Genomic DNA, 19,927 nt, shown 5'->3' on the forward strand with positions numbered 1-19,927 from the left:
CCCGCCCCTCTAGGGCTCCACACCAGATTACAATGACATGCCTGTAAGGAAGACTGAAACGTGTAACAAGTGCTCCAGAAGCTACAAAGACAATTATATTATAGATGTTCAGAGCTGGCAAGGATGACATAGGTCTGGAGTGATCCCAAGATCTTCATGGAAAAGGTGGTTTTCAAATGAGGTCTTCAAGGGCAGGTAGAGAGGAACAAGCTTACAGTTAACAGGTAGTCTGCCTCTTGGATACGCACTTGTTTTTTTTGGACCCACTGCAAGCAATAGTATACATTGTTGATGTGAAAACACAATATGGTGTCTCAACTTCGTTTACGAGCATTCTCTTTTCACCCCTTTGCAAATACCACGCTGTTGTGGATTATTTACATAAAAATACAATACGGTCAATTTCCAGAGGAATAAAACAAAGCTCCAAACAATGTATTTGCTTCTCCGGGTTGGAGCTTTCTGCCAATTTCACTTCCTCCCCCATTTGGAGAGATGGCACTTCCCTACAGAAGGTAACCCTAAGCTTGAAATCCCAGAAAAAAACAAACTCTTATCAGCCTCACAAAGCCCTTCGACTCCTCCACCTCTCACCCCTGCACACCCTGAGCCTGATTGAGCAGCCTGCCGCCCCGAAAGCCACTGCGTGTCCATCTGCCGACACGCAACTTCAGCCACTGTGGCCCCCCTTCCAGCCACTAGTCCACATGGTACGCTGACAGATGTCCGTGTCACTTGCCCACAGAGCTCTGCTCAATCCTGCCCTTCTCCCTCTCCCTGTTCTTCACCTCTGGTTGTTTCTTATGTACAACACAGGATACAGCCCTCCTACCTGTGCTCCCTGGTCTTAACATTTTCTCTTCAGCCACTCCCAAATGCCAGTTTCCAACCCCCTGCCTGCCTCCTGCTTGGCCTTATCATTCTGTGTGTCACCCTCCATCACTCCTGCTCTTTAAGCCAAGCTCCAGGCTTTCACGTGCCCCACTGCCGTGTGTGTGTATGTGTGTGTGCACGTGTGTGTGCTTGTGTGTATGTGTGTGTGCACGCGCGTGTGTGCTTATATGTGTGTATGCATTCGTGTGTGCTTATGTGTGTGTGCACGCGCGTGTGCTTATGTGTGTGTGTATGCGTGTGTGTGCTTAATTGCTTAGTCGTGTTTAACTCTTTGAGACCCCATGGACTGTAGCCCACCAGGCTCCTATGTCCATGGGGATTCTCCAAGCAAGAATACTGGAATGGGTTGCCATGCCCTCCTCCAGGGGATCTTCCCAACCCAGGGATCGAACCCAGGTCTCCCACATTGCAGGTGGATTCTTTACCAACTGAGCCACAAGGGATGCCCATGAATACTGGAGTGGATAGCCTATCCCTTCTCCAGGGGATCACTCTCACCCAGGAATCGAACTGGGGTCTCTTGAAGATGGATTCTTTACCAGCTGAGCTACCAGGGAAGCCCTCCACTGCCCTTTACTTTATTTTTAGGTTTCTCTTTTGCCCATCCATCCAACCAGTATTCCATCCACTCATCCATCCATCCGCCACCCGCTATTTACTGCACATCTGTCATGAGTTGGGCATTATGCCTGTTAGAGGAGAAACAACAATGAACAAAAAGGAGTCTGTGCCCTGTGAAACTGGTAGCTTGGTAAGGAAAACATACGTTCACTCTGGAAAACTGCTCACACGTGAAAAAGCAAGTTCTACTTGTTCACTTCTTTGAGAGCCGATGTGTCTGCAGACAAACAAAAGGAGATGTGCAGGGGACTAAGAAAGACCTCAACCGACAGCCACCCAAACACAGTGATGACATTTTCCTCCCAGAGACGTCACACAACATCTCAGCCACAGGGGTCACGGGGAGACTGCGGGAAGGTGGCTGCTCAGGGCAATGAAGTTCAGTTGCTGCCCCATTTGTCTTCCCATGGTATGAAGGCAACTTAAAAAACATCTGTGGGCAATCTGGTCATGCAGGAAAACAAATGCACTTTAAGTCAGTGAATAGCCAAAGCCCACCGACTGTAACCTGTAAGAGTGTAACAGTGCACACCCAACACCTACTACAAACACTGCTTCGCATCCAGCCAGATGTCACTGGACAGGGTCAGGGCAAGGAGGCCTCTGGTAAAATGAGAGGAGGGCAAGATACAGAGGATTACATGCTTCTATATATGTTTCTGCAATGGCCAGTGTATTTATTTTGCGTTATTTGTAACAGTCCTCAGTCCCTCAAGGATTTGACGCTGCTTTGTAAACAAAATGTGGTCAGTGAAATGGTAAAGTGGACAGTGGGGTACGGTGATACAAGTAAGCCCAGAAAACTGATGTCAAACAAGGATGGTGCTAGAAGATGCGAAGGGAGACCCAGCTGATTCTCGGGCACTGGACATCAAAAAACTGAAGACAGGCAAACCCCATGATGCCTCGCAGCAAGAACTGAGGAGAGAGATCATACCAGTGCCTCAGTGGAAGGAAACATATCTTAACGGAGGGTTAGTAGGGCAGGCTTTCCAGTTGGACCTCCTGGGTTTGAGGCTGGGGTCCCTTACCCACCAGCTCTGGGACCCTGAGCAAGTTACTCAACCTCTCTGAACCCACGCGGAAAGGCTGCTGAGGTGCACACCAAGCGCTTAGCACAGTGCCCACAGAATGAGTTGGTTCTGCACCACCATTAACCAACTATCACGAGAAAAAGCCACAGCAAAGCCATCACCTGAAGGGCTCAGTGGTGAGAACAACCTCCGGAGTCAGAACAGGCCTCGGCTCCACCGCTTACAAGCCAGTGCCACCTTAGAAAGTGACGACATCTCTGAAATGCAAATCTTCTCATCTACCAAATGGGCATCGTAACAGGGTATGCCCTTCATGAATGGTTACGAAGACCCAGCAAGCTAATCACAGTGACAATCCCGATGGCTGACCTGACGAGGGGCTGGGAGCGTGAGTGAACTTCTGTGCCTGTCACCTAACACCCTCCACCGCCCGTCTCCAATGAAGAAGTTGTTACTATCACTCCTTTCAGAAATCAGGAGAAGCTTTTGGGTCTTTGAGATAATGTGCCTCCTGTGGGAGCACCCCTGAGATGCTGGCGCTGTGACACACAGCATCTTCCCAGGATGCCGGGGCGCTGGAGGCGGCAGAGCAGCAAGGGGAGGACAGAGGAGAACTTTCAGGTCTCTTGAGTGGGAAGCTCAGCAGACATGCTGGAAGGAGAGGACCTTGTACAGGAGAAGTGAAAGCCACGGCATGCAGAGGAGCTAAGACTCACCCCTCGCCTCCCTGGGGTAGGCTGTGCCTGGTGTCACCCAGAGGCGGTGAGCTCAGCTCCTGTACACCGTTCACAGACCTGCTCCTTCCACCTCCTTCTGTCACAAGGGCCTCATAGGGCCCGGGAGGGGAAAGGGGCGCCCTCCTCTGGACCATTTTTCCAGAAGCAGGTGGGACCTTGGACCAGAGCAGGCAGGGACTGGCTCCCAACCCCCTCAGGCTCTTCATGGCTACCTGCCCACTGCTCTCCTCGAATGTGTTTCAATGAATTGCTCTCCCCTCCTGCACTGTTCCCCAAACCTAGAACCAAGAGTCACGGAGAGACTGTTTCACTTCTCCACACTTCACTGCACTCCACCCAGCAGGTTTGAGGTAACCCTTCCAAATAAAACTAGTGTAGTGCATGAGTTGTCAGTAACAGCAAAACTGCCTGCCTCTGGGCAGGGGGGTGGGTGGTGAGTGAGAAGTGACCAAAAGGGAAACAAGAGAACTTTCTGGAGTGAAGACAATGTCTTGATTGGGATGGAGGCTGCACAGGTATGGCAGATAGAAGAATGCCCCCCAGCCCTGCAAAGACGTCCGGACTCTCATCTGTGGGACTTATAAAACATGCCAGCTTACATGGCAAAGGGGAAGGAAGTTGTAGATGGAACTAAGGTTCCTATTCAGTTGATCTTAAAACTGGGAGATGATTCTGGATTATTCAAAGGGCTTGTGTCATCACCAGGGTGCTTAAAAGTAGAAGAGGAGGGGTACGACTCCTTTGGCGGTCCAGTGGTTAAAGATTCTGCCCTTCCAATGCAGGGGGCACGGGTTTGATCCCTGGTTAGAGAACTAAGATCCCACAAGCCACGTGGTGTAGCCAAAAAAGAAAGAAAAAGAAATGTAGAGGAGGAGGGTGGAGGGATGCAGTATGAGAAGGACTCCACTCAGCGTGGCTGGTTTTGAAATTTGAAGATGAAGAAGGGGCCACAGGCTGTGGGCGGCCTCTAGAAACTGGGAAACACAGGAAAACAAATTCCCTCCCCCTGGGGCCCCTCCCCTGCTGAATCCTGATTTAGTCTGGTTAAGACTTATGTCGAACTTATAAGATAAAATATCTGGCTGTCTAAAGCCACTAAGATTTTAGTAATTTATTATTCTTAGTAACTTATTGCTGAAAGTAATTTTAGTAATTTGTAAGATTTAGTAATTTTAGCAGTTTAGTAAGACTTTAGTAATTTGTTATTTTTAGTGATTTGTTACAGAAGCCACACAAATATGACCAAATCTGATGGTATTTGTCAAATCTGATCAAACTCTACACTTAAAATCTATACATATGATTGTATGTAAGTCATATCACAATGAAAAGAGAGATGGAAAAAGCAACTGCTTTGCTTCCAGAAGGCTAGAGAACTTGGTCAAAGTGGTCCAGACTGGGGGCCACCCTCAGAGGCTACCTTCCCCAGCAGAGGGATCTGAGTCTGACACCCTCATAGCCCATCTCTCTTCACCACCGCCCTTTCCTCCTCTCCCCGATTATCTCCAAATCACATTAGATTCCAAAGCCCTTTTCACATAAGCTGTCTTATCAGCATCTTAGGAGATTGTCAAGATAGATACCATCATTCATAAATCCATCATTCATAATCACTTTAGAGGCAGGAGACCTGGGGTCGGGAGAGGTCAGCTGACAGGGGGCAGAACCTCGCTGGCTCCCTGCCCCTGTGCTCAGGGCCATCTCCACTACCTACCTTCTTAATGATCACACAGAACACCAGTCCCAGGGGGCGGCAGGCAACTCCAAAAAAGAAAAGCCTGGTTTGGGGGCAGACCCGCACCAGTACCAACATCACAGACAACAGGTACATGTTTGGAGGGGCTTGAGGGAAGGTAGTCGGGGTTGGACCAGGTGAGAAAGTGACCCCCTACATGGGAATTCTGGAGGACAGAGGAGGGGCGGGGATCTAGGTATGGCCATTGTAAGCCGGGTTTAAAAACCACCACCACAAAAAAGAAACCACAGATCAGAGAAAGTTAAAGTTGGAAGCACCCTATGTCAGCCACTTCCAGATGCTTTTCCCACCAAGGAAACTCGCTCCTCCTCCTTCCCCTAACACTGGGGTAAGGACCAGGTATTAGAGAGATACAGGCACAACTGCTCAGCCTGAGACAGAGCAGGGAGGACCCCATCTCACCACTGGAATCCTCCTTGCAACTCCACGGTTCCACAGAACGCTGTTTGGAAACTACCCACTTAGTCCAGCCCTCCATCTTTTACAGAGGAGGAAACTGAGGCCCAGAGCGAAAATGAACACAGAAAACCACGTCTCCTGAGTTCAAGTCAGTCCCCTTGACCAGGATTGGGGGTGGGTGAGTGACACCCGACCTGAGTTTCATTCCCAATCTGGGATAAATGTCAAGTGGACACAGTTTGCCCTCCTCGGGCTGCCCGAGCTGCATGGGACTCAGGAATGAGCTCTTCAGCTGAAAATAATAAGGAAACCGCCCTTTCAGATCACTCTTGAAAACAGTTAAGACATCTCTTAATGAGCCTGGCAGCCACCTACTATGCCCGGCCAAGTTCTTACAAAGAAACAGAGTGTGATTTATGACAAGCCCTCCCAGTTTCTGAAACCAGAGGCCACCCAAAGTTAGGGACCAGTGGAGGGCTGGCAGCGCCACTAGACAATAGGCCGGAAGTGTGCAGGAGAGGGTGGGGGCATGCCTTTCTTGAGATGCAAGAGGTCACGGCCTGGTCGCATTGTGCAGGATGGGGTCTGTCTGGAGAGAAAAAGGGGAGATACGGGCCTTCCCCAGGTGCTGGACACACACCAGGGAAGGTGAGCGACTGAGCACCTTATTGAAAAGTCATCTTCCCCAGAGTTCAGAGACTTGGGGTGGGGCGGGCGTAGTGGGGGAGACAGTCTTCGTACCCTGGAACCCACAGCCAGCCTGCCTGCACTTGCAGGGACATGTGTGTGTGCTCAGCTGCTCAGCTGTGTCTGCCTCTTTGCGACCCCATGGACTGTAGCCTGCCAGACTCCTCCAGGGAAGAACACTGGAGTCGGTTGCCATTTCCTCCTCCAGAGGATCTTCCCAACCCAAGGACTGAACCCGTATCTCCCGTATTGGTAGGCGGATTCTTTACCACTGAGCCTCTTGGGAAGTTCGAAGGGACATGGGAGGAGCCCTGTATGAGCATCTCAGATAAAGGAAGCAGAGGTGGATGTGATTTAGGCCCGGCCTGGGGGAGGGGGGAGGGTTGAGGGAGCAGTCCCCTGTGCTCCTGGGACAGCTTCGAAACTTGGATCCTTCCCCAGAAGAAAGTATTTCACCCTGCAGTCATTCACCGTCCAGAAAGCCTCCCACTGAGCCTTCCGAGGTTCCAGAGAATCAGCTTTTCTATCTGACTGCCTGGGCCATGTCCCTGAGTGACACAGCCCATGACTTTCACTCTGGGTGCTCATTTATCTGCTGCAGAATGAATTAAGTTCTCAGGCTAAGGGCAAAAACTTGAAAAATGTGACCTGCTGAACCGTGCTGAATCCCTGAGCTTCCCAGGGCTGCTGGAAATTCCTCCCTGGATTTCTCTCTTTTCCATGTGCTTCCGGCACATGCGCACCTCAGGCTTGGCCCTGGGGTCTCCAAACAGGGCAGCCCATTCATGTCCAGCTCAAACAGAGGTCCTGCGGGTGACAGAGTGACAGCAATGGCTACCCAGGTGTGGGGTTTACCTTGTGGGGTTCTCTTCCAAGCCCCGTGGTTATCCGAGATTTCATCACTTCCTGGGGACCCTGATTTGTAAATTACAGTGAGTGGTAACTTAAGGCTTATGGTTTGCTGGGCACTGCCTAAGTGCTTTGTACACAGTATCTCATTTAACCCTTGCAACTACCCCAGGAGGTAGGGGTTATCACTCTCCCCACTTTACAGATGAGGAAACTGAGGCTCAAAGAGGCTAAATAACTTGTCAAGTCCTACAGCTGGGAAGTGGTGGTGGTGCCCAGGACTCAAGCCCCATTGGTCTGATGCCTCAGCCCATGCTCTCAGCTCCCCTGCTTCGTTCAGCACCTCTCCCCTGAGCAGGAGTGTGTCAAACTCCAAACACCTTTTGGCTTTTTATAATCTATTTCCCCACCTACCACCCTAAGTCTCTCAGCTGCACAGACACGGACTCCTCTCACAGTAAAGAATAGCCGTGGTAGGAACACGTGTGAATGCCTGTGTTTCCTGCAAAGTCTGATGCACTTGTGAAGATGGGCTCCGAAACAAGCCCCTTCTGCTAGATGAAGCTTTGCCAGAGCTGGGCATTACAGACGATTCACCTAACTGTTGTCATCACTCTAGGTCTCGAATCCTTTTCTTAGAAACCCTTGACAACGATCAAAACCCACAGATCATGCACCAGGAACTAGGTGATAAAACACACGTGCTTCAGGCAGAGGAGCCCAGAGAACTGCAAGTCTGGAAACCTAAATTGTAGCCCGTGCTCCCTGATAACCAGCCAGGTGAACTTGGGCAATTTGCTTACCTGCAGTTGTGCTCTGGGTTTCTTATCTGAAAAGCACGACTCTTACCACCTGCCCGTGTGCACCACGTGGCTGGGGTCCATCAAGGTTGCAGTTACGAAACGCAACGTGAAGCACAGTTTGATAACTATGGGAAACGACTCCAGTAGGGGCATGGAATCTATCAACACCACTTCCCAAGGAGAGAAGTCAGCAGGTAAGACAGTGGATTGGCTCACGTGCTGGGTGTTATGTGATGACCAAAGTCTAGTATCCCCAAAACATCCAAAGATAAACAATCCCAGCTGGGACTGGTAGGTCAAGACGGCCTGCAGAATGACAGCAAAAACACCCTGGAGAGCATTTCCCAAAACCATCACGACGAAGGAAGTGAAAGAAAATAAAAATCCAGCTGGAATCTCACTAGTTCTAGAAGCCACTCAGCTTCTGCTAGGCACAGAGATAAATGTTTTAGCTTCCACTTCCCCAAGTTAGTACACCCAAATGCAGAACACAAACGTGGTGTCAAACACTGCCCCCTACCCCCTCGGAAAGGCCCAAGTCTTTCAACATGAACGGTGTTTCTGGTATTTTCAACTATGCTTGACGCTTCAGGAAAAGTATGATGTTTGAAAAGAATCTAATAATGAGTGAAGTGGACATTAAGAATCAAACGTACCCCTGATATAAATGACTACTCACTCTAAGGTGGATGTTTTTTAGCAAGGTTTGATGGGTTTAAATCGGTAAACATCTACAAGTCTCAGCTCACCCACATCTCTGAAGATGTTGCCAGCATTCATGAGTTCAGGAATAATATAAACTTTATAACAGTAGAGAAGGAAGCGAAGAAGTGTACTAAGTATGGGTTGGAAAGACATCCACACTTCATTTTGCTGAAAAAAGTTGCTCCCTTGTTCAAACTGTACAGCCGTCTCTTGATAACTGAGAGATAAACAGCATGTTTCAACTCCTCTGACCTGCCAAGGCTGGACAGAGGCCATCTTCTGCAGAGCAAGGCAGTGTGTTGGTTACTCTTCAAGTCAATGTGCGGCTTACACAAAAGGAAGCCGCTGAAGCAAACAAGAGTCTGGTGAGACCCCAGGAAGGACTCTTGTGAAAACCCAAGACATTCTAGAATCTCGTTCCATGCACCTCTACTCAACTAGAGATTAAGAAAATCCATCTCCAGTGTGTGTCTGGGGCCAGGGTCCCCTCCAGGGGTGACTCTGTGATTCAACCAAAGGGCCCTGTGGGGGTTCAGGTGACACCCTCGGGTCCTGTGCCAGCTCGCCGACAGCCTCACCGTGGGGTCTGTGACTGGGGGACGGAGGCCTTCTCAGCGAGCCTCCAATGTGTACTGCGAGACCCGAAAAGAATGATGCAAGAGCTGCTGGAGAGACTCCATCACCAAGAAACGCGCCCTGGGCATCAGCCAAGGAGGGCTCAGGTGGCCCCCTGCCCAGAGCCTGGGGGCCACTCAGCTACTATGCCTTCCCACTTCAGTTGGGGGTTCCATCTGTGTTAGCAAGAAAGGACTTAGTGGCAAGCTACTACACAGCACGGGGAGCTCAGCTGGGTGCTCTGTGATGACCTAGAAGGATGCGATGGTGAGGCGTTGGGAGGGAGGTCTAAGACAGAGGGGATACCCGTATATATATATGGCTGATTCGCATCACTGTACATCAGAAAGGAACACAACACTGTAAAGCAATCATACTCTAATTAAGAAAGAACTGACATACAGGTCACAGAGTAGGACCTTCGCTCTCTGGTCTGACTTCCATCCTGGGTATCTGCGGGCCAATGAATCAACACTGACTGACTTCCTGCCCTAAAAGCACCAAGGTTCCCCCAGGGCATCCAGCTTGAGCCTTATGTTTATGTCAAGAAGCATCTTTTGCACACCTGTTCTCTGTGTTTGCACAGAGAGCAGCAGGGACTCAGACAATGGACTTCGTGTCCTGTACACTCAGGTCCAAACAGATGGATGAGGCTGGTGGAAGAAATGGGCAGGTGTGGACACAGCATTTATTAACCTGCAGCCTCCGTTTCCTCATCTGTAACCAAGGAAGGAGAAGGGGAAGTGCCACCGAGAGGCCGGGAGGATGGAGTTAGGATCTACCATAGTGGAAGCCCAGCACCGGGCCTGCACCTGGTAGGTATTCTAACCAGACACGTTCCCTTCCCTGCTCTAAAGAAACCCAACTGTGACCCACCCACTGGACCATAAAATCCAAAAGTAGTAAATAGACCTGGCCCACTGGAGGCAAGGATGATGGCTGGCAAATAGCAAAATATCCAGCCAAGCAAGCGCATTCTTGATGGAGGGCCAATCGTCACCTGCTGTCCTCCGCTCCATCCAATGACCTCTCCGGTCACAACCCCGCGCATACGCTCCAGGGCTTCCCTTCCTCCCAAACCTGCAGGCCCATTTCACTGGGGACTGGCCCATGAGGGAGCTTCCATATGCCAGCAGAGAACATCCTGGGGATCCACGAGTTAAATGTACAGAGGGCCAGATGGATGGGGATGGCGGGACGAGAGTACCCAGCGCTCATCGGCGCTAAGTGCTGCTTCACAGATCATGGCTCTGGCATCAGTGACATGTATCCAAGCAGGTCACAGCCAAGCCAACGTGGAGCCTTTAGAAGCACTGACAAGGCTTGGCGGGGGCCGCTGAGACCACCCAATCGAGCCGCTCACCCGATGACAAGTGCGGTTCCTGGGTCAGGCAGCAGTCTCCTGCCCTGCGTGCACCCCCATTCCTTCCCCAGCTCATGCTCCAAAGACACTGGCCTCCTTCGGTTCCTGCAATATGCCAAGCCCATGCCAACCCGTCTGTCTGAACATTCCTGCCTCTGTTCCTCACACCCCTAGGTCTCTTCTCGACTGCTAGGTCTGGGCATCAGTGCAACTCCCTACAGAAACCTCCCCTGACCATCTAAATGGCTTTCCTGTGATGCTCTGCATCCTGGCTGCTTCCCTCTTCACATGTCTCTCAATTCACATATTTCATTGTTAATGGGCTTATAATCCATCTCCCCTGCTAGACTGGAACCTCCTTGAGGGCAGGCCCCACGTGACCTCGGTCTGGACTGTCTCACAGCCACTTCATCCTCCATCAAGACCTGCTATCTTAGTGAACGCCCAAGAGTTCCGAGGGAGGGGCAGTCCTGAGAGACTGAAATCGAGTTGAGCTGTGCAGCTACTGGCAGCTGAAGTTTAACTCAATAACCAGAAGGTCCCTGTCCGTGAAAGCTCAAAGTCCTGCCAAGCGGGGAAAATGCCGAATGCCAAAGACCAGCGGAAGGAGGCTGATGTGGCGTTCTAGCCTCTGAGAGGCTTATCAGGTTTGTGCCCAGGCCTCTGTGATGGGCTCGGGCTGCTGCTGACCCTAATCCATCTAGTTAACTGTTAACTGCTCTGCCCCGCTGACACTTGCATTATTAACTGTGGGGTTGGAAGGACAATCCTTCGCGGACCTGCTATCTCATAACCTGGCTCCCGCCCCTGACTTCACAGCTGCGAGCCTAGGGCTGAACAGTCTGCGGGATTGTGTTGCAAGGCGGGCTAGTGAAAACACATTTCTCAAACACCGTATGGTGAGGGCAACTGAAGAACCAGCCTCCTCCAACAGCAATTAAAAAACAAAAAAATTTCTTAAGTCCTGGGTTCAAAGGGAAACAAGTGGCTTGAAGACGTCAGATGGTTTACAGGACTCTCCCACTTCGGCGTCTGGGACATCTTGATGACAAGTGTAAAACCCAGACAAAGGAAACTGGGAGAGCCATCAGGGAGGCTCTGACACTTTCACAAAGGAACTCGGAGGACGCAGGAAGCGCACGTGGGCACAGATCACTCAGGGAGCAGGAGGGTTGTGCCCAAGGGTCGTAGACAGCTACGGATGTCATGGAGGTTGTTCTGAGAGGTTCTGGGTCCGGGCTTGCCTGTGACGTGTCTGTAATGCCCCCATGTCAGGACTCTAGCCACTGGAGTCCTAGTTTCTAATGAGAAAATATTCTCAACCATGAAGTTAGCTCTGCTGGAAGCCTTCCAAAGGGAAAGTCCCTCCAGTTACTCAGAGGGGAAAAAAAAAAGTTACCTTCTTGGTCTGGAATCCGGGGATATTTTATGCAGATGTCTCTAACAGAAGTTACTAAGGGGAAGTCAGCTCGCCTTTGATTATTCAAACAGGCTACTGCTATTAAGGATTGCACAACTCTTGGGCAAGGCAGGGGTGGGTTTTGGCTTTTCTGTTTTTTTTGTTTGTTTGTTTAAGCCTGTCCTCATGGGAACTACTTATTCTTTTCTAAGAACAATTTCATTATAACCTCCTGAAAGCACATCTTTTAAATACCTAGGTTCTGCTGAGAATGTGATGCACAGGCAAAGCCATCAGAGCAGCTGGGTACAGGTGGGCACCCCTGGGGCTTCTCAGAAGGCCAGTTCTGCTTCCCTGCTGAGAACTGGATGGAGCAGCCACTTCTTTGTTTCTTAAAGGCAGGCTGAATAATCGAAACCTTCAGGTAACAGATGTTGCCTGAGCTCCAAGAATTATCAACCATGGGGCAAACACATTCTCTTGTTTTCATGCGGTTCCATTTAATAATGTGCTAGATGAGACAGGAGACTTCACCCTACCCAGGCCAAGAGCACAAAGGGGGATGATGGAAATGCCGACCGCCCTCCTTCTCTGGGGCAACTGGCAATGGAATCCACTGGGTTCATGGGCAACCCAATAGCTACGAGAAAGCTCCTTACTGTTTGAGCTTGAAGACTCCTAGCATAGGTGCCTCAGTGAACGGGCTGGTAATAAAAAAAAATCCTAGGAAGAGAAATAGGTGAGGGTGTGGGGAAAAGACACCGTAGGCAAAACCTTTCTGATATCTTAGAGCCACACAATGCGGAATGCTTAGGGGGAAAGGAAAATATTCTTTCTGGGGACAGCTCCAAGGATCCTGAGTTAGGTGTGAGAAACAAGCCAGCTTATAGACAGGGGGACAGAAAGAAAGAAAAGAAAAGGAGGGAGAGGAAGGAGTCAGGGAAGGGGGGAGTGAGATGGCTGAGAGACAGGGGAATTAAAGAACACCATGGCAACAAGTCTGTCCACCTACCCTGGCCGCCCACCCACAGGCAGATTCTTTGCTGACGCACTTGAGAACAAGCTGGTTCCTACCAGCTCAGGAAGGTGAGCAAACCCAGAGAGCTCATTAAATCCCTTCTCAGCGACTCTTGTCTGCCTGCAGATAGTGAGCAAGGAGGATATAAATAGAAGTTATATAACATCTCTATGTTGATTCCTGTGCTTACCAAAAAAATGCAGCATGACCTTGTTTTTTTTTTTTTTGCAACGTTTTCCTCCACTGTGGGTTGAGGACTTTAAGCCAGTTAGGGATCATCTTAAAGTTTAAACAGTAGGATATAGATTTCCACGTTAAGGACACTCAGGATGACTGTCCAAGTTCAGAACCCTCAGCGATCAAGTCCTCCTCAGGTATTAAAAAAAAAAAAAAATTCCACTTGCTATAGAATACAACCATAAGGAATCGTGTGGCTTCCTCTCAGGACATTTCCTGATGATACCAGGAATGACATTAACACCCAAGGGCAAAGAACCATGTGAAATCAAATAAAAGGCTTGGGTTTTCTGAAGGAGGTTGGAACACTCAAAATACATATACTGAGAGCTAACTGATGGGGACTTCCCTGGTGGTCCAATGATTAAGACTCTGCACTTACCATGCAGGGGGCGTAAGTCTGACCCCTAGGAGGGGAACTAAGATCCATGTGCCGCAGGGCACAGCCAAAAGAAATAATAAAACTAACTGATGGTTTCTAAATACTCCAGGAGGACTCAGCTGTCATCTTCTTTCTCAACAGGCAAGACAGTAAGAGTCGAGTGGACTGCAAAGGCTTCTCATTAGGGAGGCCAACAGAGGGTAGAACTGCAGAGGGAAACACCGGTGGGAAGCCCTGGGATCCACTCAACCCTGTGAGTGCTGTGGGCCTTGTGGACAGACTCCGGCTCTGGCATCACCAGGAGGGAGACTTAAAGGAGCGTGTGCAGATGGGCTATGCTGCCGGGTCCCACCACTCTGCTATCTTGTCTAACCTATGGAGGCCACAAGACTCTTTGAAAAAACTGTTACCATGGGGACTTTTCCCTCTGAAGCATTTCTCAAGCAATGTTACAGGTGCTGGAGAATTCACTGTCCTTGGTCTCAGCAAGCTTTTCCTGAGTCTTAGAACATGTGGCTTCAACCCAGAGGACTTTCAAACCTAGCTGCAAGGGTTTTGAATACAAGTATCTTCTGGGGATGCAGGTTAATGACACAGGGCATAGGTGGGGGGTGGGATGCTATGATGCCCTGAGGGCCCACTCAGCATGCAAATCCCATGCCACACTGCTTTCCTAGCAGTTGATCGGCTCAACAGAAGACCCTGAAGGGCTATAAGCAGCTTGAAAGGGGATATCGTGGCTGTCATCCCTATATTGGGAATTGCCTTTCTCATCAAAACTGGGAAGTGGTCAAGGACACAGTAAGTCATCCCTCCAAGCAGGATAAGAGCCATCCTCCCACTGGAGCCCTGCTCTTCGGTCAGCCACCGAAACATCTCCGCCCCGTGAGCCCGAGCCTTTCAACTGAGCCCTGTGAGCCTGAGCCTTCTCCTCTTCTATATTCCCGTGAGGAAGACACCACCTACCTTCTGCAATATAAACAGCGTGGATCTGGTAGGAAGCCATACATCTTCCTGTCCCGACGTGGCAAGGTTGCCAGGTAACAAATGTAGAAATACACTCGGAAAACTGTATGTGACAATATACAACCTCCGCTCTGCAGCTGATAACCGAGGGAGTGCTAGAACACTATGTTCTCTTAACACTTGGGCTCTCGGTGTGAAAATAAAATTAAATGGGATATTTCCTCTTGTAAATAGAAGACAGGCATACAACTCACACATGCATCCGCTAATTGGAAATAGTAGAGGGGTTCACAACAGCCATGTGCAGTGCGCCCGGGCTTCACTCTCCTGCCCCTCCGCTCCCCCAACATGGATTCCAGAAAACTCATAGAAACGTAACTGACCCAGAACCTCTACTATGTGAGAGGCAAGTTCCCCTCTGACCAGAGAAAGGACACAGGTAGAAACTACGGAAGAGTTCAGACATTGTTATAAGGCCGAATGTACTTTCAGTGTGGCTAAGTCGACTTTGAGAAATCACTGCATAACCAAGCAGTGACCACTTGCTTCTCTGACCAAATAACCAGTGCTGCCTACCCTGCCCCCATCAATAATAAGGCAGATGCTACTCTGGAAGATGCAAAACACCACCATGATAAATAAATAAGTAAGAAAAACACCACTGTGGCTGTGGGGTCCTCATTAGCTCCCTAGTGTTAGACCCATGCAACTGCAAGGCTATCCAGTGTGGTAGAAAGTCAAAAGGTTTTTGAGAGAGACAGACCTGGGTACCACGTCTCAGCTCTGCTAACTAGGAGACTGTGGGAAAGACCTCCTGGATCTTTCGGGACTCAGTTTTCCCATCTGTGATCAGGGCTACCCCTCTGCCCAGCCCAGATCAAGTACACAGAGGCACCATGCGCTGTGCCTGCCTCAGAAGCACTTAAATGGAGGCGACCAATCACTTCCTTTTCCCTCTGCAAAAACATAAATATCCTTCCACCTACCCAGGACTCAAATAGGGGGAGGATCCAGGGCATGCAAAATGGGCAAGAATTCTAATAAGCCTCACATTACACCAAATTACATATGCTCCTTGAGAGCCAAGCAAAACCCAAAACTGTAGTAATATGATCCAACTCTTCTTAGGAGCCCCATTAAATGAGCTGCCTTCTGTCTCTACAGAGAGGAAGTTATGCAAGAGACTTTCCTTCCCATTAACTTGCAAAGACCTGAGACCCCGGCGGCCACCAGAGGGGAAGCAGCATGTATGATGTGTGTAACTTTTATTTGGCAAATGAGATGCCCAGCCTAAAAGTAAAGTCCTCCACGGTGCTCTCCTCTGTCATTCACAGGCCGGTGATACAACCAAACCAAACACACACAAGCCATCCTGGGGCTTCTATGGAAGGCAGACTGCCCTCCAAATGAGTACACTAACAAAAAGAAGAAGAGGAGCCACAATTCTAATGTGCCCGAAAAACAGAAGCAGGGTCCGCCAGGGGGGCCCTTGGTCCATCTCCCTGGTCTTCAGGGAGGGGCCATGCCAGGGAGGCAACTGGAGGCTTCTCATACAGGAGGCAGCCTTGCAAAGGGGCTGAGAACTCGGCCTCTGGCAGAAAACAAAGCTTGACCCAGACACCAGTGAGCACTGTGACCCTAGGCAAGTACCCTGACCTCTCGGATCCTCTTACCTCCTACCGAGCAAAAACGGATCCAGGCAGAACCTGCCCACCCATGACCATGCATAGAGGGCATTGAGCCTCGCTCCTGGCATGTGAGTGCTCAGACTTTAGTATCCATTATGATCACCACCGGGGTTCCTAGGTGGCTCAGTGATAAAGAATCCTTCTGCTAATGCAGGTAGACGTAAGAGACATGGGTTCGATCCCTGGATTGGGAAGATCCCCTGAAGGAGGGCATGGCAATTCACTCCAGTATTCTTGCCTGGAGGATCCCCATGGACAGAGGAGCTTGGTGGGCTACAGTCCATGGGGTCGCAGAGTCGGACACAACTGAATGTGTGCACACACACAGATGATTACCACCATCTATAGTTATTATGAGGAAGAAAAGACCCAACAAGTGTCTCTTATCACAAGGAGGGTTCTCCACACTGACATTATGTGTTTTCTTTGGGTTCAAATAAACTTCACTCCCTCCCATGCTTTAAGAAGGTGCTTCTCTAAAATGGTGATAACTGTCAACAACACATCTTCACATTTCAGATCCTCACGTTGATATTCAGGAAACAACAAGCAGACGGACATTAACATGGTGGCCACAGAGAGTCCAGGCTTTTGATTCATTCAGGGAACATTCACTGAGCTCTGACCATGGTCCAAGTGCTGCAGAGTAAGTAAGACCAAAGTTTGAACTTGGGAGAAATTATCACTCTTGAGGGGAGGGGAGGAGAGGGAAGATAGATAACCAAAAATGTAACCATGAGCAAGGAGTATGTATTAGGCAGCATTCTGAGCTGAGGGCTTTCCATATATTTTCTCTTTTTTCCCCCATGTATTTTCTCATATAACCCCCAGAATAAGCCTAGAGAGCAGGGTTCTCTGCATTTATTCATTATGGGCAGCTCGAGTTGCCTTCAGCCGACACATGCAGAGACTTCCCTGGGGAAGCTGGGGGTGAAGGCTGACTTGATCTCTGCCTCCCCTTGTCTAACAACGAGCCTCCATGTCAAGTGTGCTGACTGCTAAGTAAATGAACTGCCCACATACAGAGGCCACTGCCTCTGCCTCAGGGGATTAAGATGCTTCCAGACCAGGAGGTAGTTCAAACAGGGCCCGGGGAGCATGCCAGGCAGAGGGGAACTGGGCACGTCCCACACGGAGCACAGGCATCTCTGTACGGGCCCAGGGCTGGCAAACCAGCAGGTGCGGCTGCAGGACAATGAGCTCGGTGGTGAACGTGAGAACCAGAGGGGGCCGGGCACTCAGGCTCCGGCGGATCACCCCAGCGGCCCATGGATTCCATCCTCCGTGGCAGGGAACCAGGTGGTCCAGGCATGGCTGACTGCAGTGTGGCACACAGACATGTCCCGAAGCAGGGAGGCTGCGAAGAGCCCATCTCAGGCTCAGAACTCAGATGGCCCTGAGCCAGCAGGAGGTGTAGGATGTTGGTCAGGGACAGGAGTTCTGAAGCTAGAGCATTTTGCTTCCAACCCCAGCTCCCCCAGCCCTGGCCAGGCCACTTGGGGCGTGTCGCGTGTACCTTCCGGGTGTCGACTGTCTGGCTTGTGACAAGTCCTAACGAAGTCCCGACTATGAGAACACTGGGAGGCAGAGTGGGCGCGGAATGAGTTCCTGATGGAAATCAGGAGGGAGGAGACGGATTATGTCACTGTTTCCAGCTCGGGTGAATGACTGCAGGGTGGCGGTGGGGAGTCCGCTGACCTCGATACAGGACACAAGAAGGCAGGGGGTGGAGGACCAGAGGGGACGGGCGGGCTTGGGGTTACGTGAACTGAGAGCTAGCAGGCGTGGAGATGCCCAGCAGGGGTGTGTGCAGAAATCTAGAGATGGGCAGGGAGGTGGGGCCTGGAGCTGTTGGCACAGACGGTAGCTGGGAGCCACAGAGATGGAGGAGGTCATCCAGGGAACTTGAAGGAAAAAGATGACAAAGAGGCTGTAGACTGGGTGCCAGCATCTCACATATTTTAGGGTTAACCGTAGGTGTCTCAAGGAGTCCCTGTGCTCACCGCAAGGAAAACCTCTGCAGGAGACACAGAAATTACACAGCATCAGGCCACCAGGGAGCGACTGACGTGAAATGTGGGGCCCTGGGGTGGTCAGAGAAGGCTTTCAGATGAAAACTCAGGACTCCTGAGCCACACACGTATCACCCGGGAAGGAGCTGCCCGAGCCTGCCCTGCAAATCTGCATTGAAAGGTGGTAAGCAGGATGATGGAATACATTCTTGGAGAGAATATATGCCTTTAGAGGTAAGGAAGGAAATGGGGGATTCCCCACTGATTAAAGCAGGCAAGAAAAAGGAGAGGCCTCTCTTTCCCTGAATTTCCATTTATTAGTTGAGTAAACGGCCACATTCTCTGGGTACTTAGGATATTAATCACCTGGTTAATATTTACTGCAAACCACTGCTCTACCAGGGAGTGAAGAACCTAGAACAAAGCAGTTAAGACATGGTTCTTGGGTTTCCCCATTGCTCCAGTGGCAAAGAATCCACCTGCCAATGCAGGAGACACAGGTTTGATCCCTAGTGTGGGAAGATCCCACATGCCTCAGAGCAACTAAGCCCATGCACCACAAGAACTGAAGTCCACTCTCCCTGAAGCCTGTGCTCTGCAACCAAGAGAAGCCACCACAATGCGAAGTCTTCACACCGCAATTAGAGAGCAGCCCCTGTTCCCTCCAACTAGAAAAAGCCTGGACACAGCAACAAAGACCCAGTAGCCAAAAAGAAAAAAAAAAAAAAAAGGACATGGTTCTTTTTCTTCGGCAGCTTCCTATCTAGTCAGCAAAGATTAAAAAAACACAAGGGTTGGCAGAGGCTTTCTGTAAAAGGCCAAATGGTAAATATTCCAGGATTTGCTGCCATTCTGTCTCTGGTACAACCCCTCAGCTCTGCTCCGGCAGCATAAGAGTGGCCAGACACAACACTAAAGGTTAATGGAGGGCTGGCTGAGTTCTGGTAAAACTTTATTTACAAAAGCAGGCACCTGGCTGGATTCGACCCGCCGACCATAGTTTGCCAAGCCCTGGACTAAGGTATCATGAGCCAACAGAGCAGAAACTGGTGTGGGCTTACAAGTTTGTAAGAGGAACTCCATCCTTGGAAGGCACTAGGGAAAGTTAGGAAGTACCTCTTGCTAGAGCTGAAGGAAGAGAAAGAAAGAAGGACAATTGAGACTTATCATGGATTTAACAGGAGACAATGATGGGACAACCATTTTCAAATTTTCTGACATTTTTTTCTTCTTAGTCAAATTTTGGAGACCGAGGAAAACCCAAAGGGTCTCTTGAAGACATCTCCTCTTAGAAATTAATACTGGCTTGTGGATTTTGTAGGAAAGGAGATTAACACTTTGCACCCAAAATGCGTGCGTGTGTGCTGAGTCACTTTAGTTGTGTCTGACTCTGTGCAATCCCATGGACTGTAGCCCGCCAGGCTCCTCTGTCCATGGGATTCTCCAAGCAAGAATACTGGAGTGGGCTGCCACGCCCTTCTCCAGGGGATCTTCCTGACCCAGGGATCGAACCCTAGTCTCACGTCTCCTGTATTGGCAGGTGGGTTCTTTAACACTAGCGCCACCAGGGAAGCCCATCCAAAGATCTCTCCCCCACTCCCTGTCAACTGCAGTCCCCTCCCTTAGGGAAGGCCAGGTGAACAGCTGTGTGGAACTGTCCACTTCTGCCTACACTGCTGGCTTTGCTACTCAGGAAAGAAGAAAAATAACATTGGGTCTCTAGTTCCTCCACCAGCATAAGCCAGCATGCATATCCTACCCT

At 50.1% G+C, this 19,927-nt stretch overlaps 1 protein-coding gene across 7 annotated transcripts in view; it reads right to left on the reverse strand.

The window, feature by feature from the left end:
• The window catches only part of ITPR1 (inositol 1,4,5-trisphosphate receptor type 1), a 352,886-nt gene that overhangs the window by 81,906 nt on the left and 251,053 nt on the right, over nt 1–19,927 (reverse strand). The window lies entirely within an intron of this gene.

This window comes from Bos javanicus, chromosome 22 (genome assembly GCF_032452875.1).
Source record: "Bos javanicus breed banteng chromosome 22, ARS-OSU_banteng_1.0, whole genome shotgun sequence".
Taxonomy (NCBI): Eukaryota; Metazoa; Chordata; class Mammalia; order Artiodactyla; family Bovidae; genus Bos; species Bos javanicus.